Below are 4,224 nucleotides of genomic sequence, written 5' to 3' on the forward strand. Positions count from 1 at the left end.
TTCCTGAAATCCATGGTCTCTATTTTGCTGTATTCCCTTCTACCCTTCCTTAGGATTGCAAACTCTATGATTTCATGATCACTTTCACCCAAGCTTCCTTCTACTTTCAAATTCAACGAGTTCCTCCCTATTTGTTAAAATCTAGTAGCTTTTTCAACCTTCTGAAATAAAAAGTTGTCTGCAGTGCAGTCCAGGAACTTATTGGATAGTCTGTGCCCCGCGGTGTTATTTTCCCAACATATCTGGATAGCTGAAGTCCCCCATCACCACCAAATCTTTTGACCATCTTAATTTAATTAAAACAAGCACAGAAACAGTTTCCTTACCTTGTCAATTTTTTTAAAACTTTCCCTTTCGTAGTTTACATTTAACACAGTACTGTACAGTATTTGCTTTTGTTTGTCTCTGCTGCTGTCTGGTTCCATATATCCAGTTCCAAATGAGGTGTATGGTGGACTGGTCAATTTGTAACTCTAGTGTTTGTAACTGAGGTTCTAGAGTAAGTGGCTGGACCAGAAGTGCAAAGTACCTACAGCTCACACTGAAATCAGCATATAGAAAAATCTCCTAATTTCTATAATTCAGTGAGGATTTTCCCACTTTACTTCTTGCAAAATTTTATATTTTTAAAAGGGAATTAGAGGAAGGGGTTAGAAATCAATAGTTACTGCACGAAGCTTTATTAAATCCGCTAGTAACTGATGTATGCATTTATTATTACTGGAATTAGTGGTTTATTGTAATCATTTATGCAAAATATGGTAGTCATTGAAAATGTGAAAAGGCCATATTTACAGTAAATAGAAAGTATTCCAGTCCACATTTTAATCAAAGATAGTCTTTATTTTACAATAAAAATTGTGTAAGGTTAATTGAAGCAATTTTAAACTTAGAGCAATTTAACAAACTGCTATCCCAGTGCTAGCTCATCCATTCCTACAGCAGCAGGAACAGTGCCCCCATTTCCCAGCAAAAATGAGACCGCAGCTCCTCCCTGTGACTGAGACAAACCACTAGCCCTATTCTTAAGATCCTATGAAGTCCAGGTTGTAACATGACACTTCGAGGTCTCAGTGAAATCATTTCAGCTGTCAAATCCACCTACTCACATACTTAACATGTAGGGACATTCTGTCAGTATTTTTTTTATCATGAAATCACACTCCAAGCTGCAGGTACAAATATCAAGTAGAAATTTATATAATGTGTTATGCATCATTCTGTAAACGAGACCACTATTTCTTTGAGTGTGAATAGGGTAAAAGATAGGCACTTTGGTCAGCCATGGTAGAACAAGTTGGTTATGACACCTGAACAGCAAGGAGGCTGGTTTGGGGAAATAAGTAACTAGAAAACTTTGTACTTTTAACATTTTTCTGATCTTTTATTACTATGTGTCTTGCCATTTTATATTTTAGACTTTTCAAGGCAGAAACAGTGTCATACTGTGTACTTCTACAGTGTTCAGTCCAACCCTGATTGGAGTTTGGGGCACTATAATATAAATGTTTAACAGATTTTCATATAAAGCTAATACTGCCCACCTCAACTGTAAATAAATGCATTTATGTGCAGTAGGACATTTCCAACTTAATCTGCATTGTGTGGGGAAAGTCCATTATCTATACAGGAAATTTATAAATCCTTTTGACTAGTGTTCCAATGAAAACCTTATCCTAGAGCAGTGGCTCTCAGCCTTTCCAGACTATGGTACCCCTTTCAGGAGACTGATTTGTCTTGCATACCCCCAAGTTTCACCTCACTTAAAAATTACTTGCTTACAAAAATCAGACAAAAATAAAAAGTGTCACAGCTCACTTATTGAAAAATTGCTTACTTGTTCATTTTTACTATACAATTATAAAAATCAATTGGAATATAAATACTGTACTTACATTTCAGTGTATAGTATATAGAGAAGTATACACAAGTCATTGTCTATGAAACTTTACTTTGTACTGACTTGCTTAATGTATTTATGTAGCCTGTTATATAACTAAGCAAATATCTAGGTGAGTTGATATAGCCCCTGGAAGACCTCTGCATATTCCCAGAGGTATGTGTACCCCTGGTTGAGAGCCACAGTCCTAGAGAGTACTGCCAGACAGTAAGAGACAGCTTCTCCCACAAAACTGTTCACACTTTCTTTTATGCCCTTCCCTTTATGCATGGAATGCTTTTCCTGAGCTGCTCTTCAAAGTTAGTACCTCCCTCCAAGTTGTTAATCAGCACAGCTGAATGTGAAGTGTGAGAAGAGAAACTGACTAATAACAGCTAGACTGAGGTCCAACTGGTGATAGTCCTTATGTTGAACATCAAAAATGCTCAAGCTGAAGCCATTCCTCAATTTGACCACTTTATTTTTCCTCTACATTTGCATCTACTTTTAGATTGCACAGGGACTATGGCTTCCTTTGTTTATTCAATGCCTAACATATTATGGGTGCTATTGGAAACAAACAGACATCAAGTGGATCTAGTTTAAGTCTGTCAGTGGTGCTCAAAATGTTGTATGAATTTATTACTAATGATACTAACCACTTACAAGCTCCTAAGTGACTTCCCCACAACACTCTAACCTGCAAAAGTTGCCTTAAGAAAGCCACAGGTGCAGTTTTCTTTTAGTTCCTGCTTACCATTTCTTTATCTCAGTATGAACTGCTGCCCCTGGATTTTGAGGCTGATCAAATGTTTCTCTACTTAAAACCTCTTCTTGTTTCGTGGGTTTGTTTTATCACTACCACTAACAAAGGCTGGATACTGAAATGAACACCTATGAATTAACAAGGGGAAATTACTCTTAGCCCCTCACATACTTGACTAAAACTCCTTGGCTGGTGGGTCTACGTTACAAGCTGTACCCCGTTGATTTTAAGGGGTCTGGGCACAGTATTAGTGGGAATGAGCCGTTACCCCCATCCCCTACCTACTCTTTGTGGGGTCCAGGTCCACAGCAAGCTGAGGAAAGCCCATCGTCCCCCCACCCCACCCCGCACCTCTACCCACTGGCCCCCGCGGGCTGCGATAACCAGACAGGCCGGAGCTTTGCTCGGTCCCTTTCCCACTTCAGTGCCCCTGTCCCCAGCATAGGGTGGATCCCCGGCGCGCCCCTCGCGACGCACCCCTGCCCGCTGGTGCCCAGACCCCCAGCAGCGCGAGGTCCCTCATCCCCCGCCCCCATCCCTAAGCCATTTCTTCCCCCCGATCCCCAGAAGGGCTCCCCTCCGCCCAGCCCTCCCCACCCCGCGTGCCCAGGCTGCTTTCCCTTCGCCCACCCAGCCAGCGCGGCCTCCCTCCGGGCCAGCTCTTACCCAGACCGGGTACTAGACGGAAATCGCCCCCGTCTCCTCACACCACCTCGGCTGCTGTGATTTGCGGGGGACTGTATAGAGCCAGCCGGCCTCAGGCTGGGCGGGGAGACAGATGAGTGGCGGATCCATCGGCCAATCCTGTCAGTGCAGAGGAGCAGCCAGAGGCCGTCCTAATGGACACTACACTTCCCAGAATGCTGTGCTCTATCTCCGGCTGCAAAGCCAACGGCCCTCGGTGCAATGCATGCTGGGAGTCGTAGTGCTGGGGTGTTCCGTTGAAATATAAGGGATCGGCACAGTTTGGCACGAGATGGTTGTGCCCCACTGAGAACGCAATCTGGGTAAGATCTAGGCTACCACCCACCCCTGAGATGACGATTATTGTTGGGTGGAAATAACGGAAAAACCACATGTAAATTGAAGGACACCACTTTATTTTAAGGAACATTTTAGGGAAATGCCATTTCCCTTAGCATAGTATATATTTCTCTTGTGTACAATTCTGCAAGTATACAGTGCAATTAGCATAAGCTTCTATTTAATTTTAGATTTGTACTTATAAGTTTAATACATTTAGTACATCATAAAAGAAGGGACAAGTGGTCACTTTAAGGGACAAAAACAATGAAATAAGGGTGTGTCCCTTAAAAATAAGGGATTGGGTTGTCACCCTACCACAACGTGTCTGTAAAGCACTTTGAAGTGACCCATAAGTGTTAAATATTATAGGGTTTTTTCAACAGGATAAATTTAGTGGCATCGTTATAATTCTATTGCTGTAGTTATAGCCTTAATAATTCTCCATGTGGATATTATTCTAAGTGCCTTTTTCCATTTTAGTTTATGTTGCTTTGGAAGCCGTATAACCTAACCCAGAAAAAGGTGCCATTGTTCAGGAATAAGATTGTCCCCT

General features: G+C 41.9%; 1 protein-coding gene across 1 annotated transcript in view; it reads right to left on the reverse strand.

Annotated features, from left to right (window-relative positions):
- LGMN (legumain) overlaps positions 1-3,523 on the reverse strand; it is a 46,540-nt gene extending 43,017 nt beyond the window's left edge. The window contains exon 1 of the mRNA XM_032777437.2: positions 3,312-3,523. The gene's annotated coding sequence lies outside the window, so the exon portion shown is untranslated. The remainder of the gene's footprint in view (positions 1-3,311) is intronic.
- Between the last annotated feature and the right edge of the window lie 701 nt (positions 3,524-4,224).

The sequence above is a fragment of the Chelonoidis abingdonii genome, chromosome 4, assembly GCF_003597395.2.
Source record: "Chelonoidis abingdonii isolate Lonesome George chromosome 4, CheloAbing_2.0, whole genome shotgun sequence".
NCBI lineage: Eukaryota > Metazoa > Chordata > Testudines > Testudinidae > Chelonoidis > Chelonoidis abingdonii.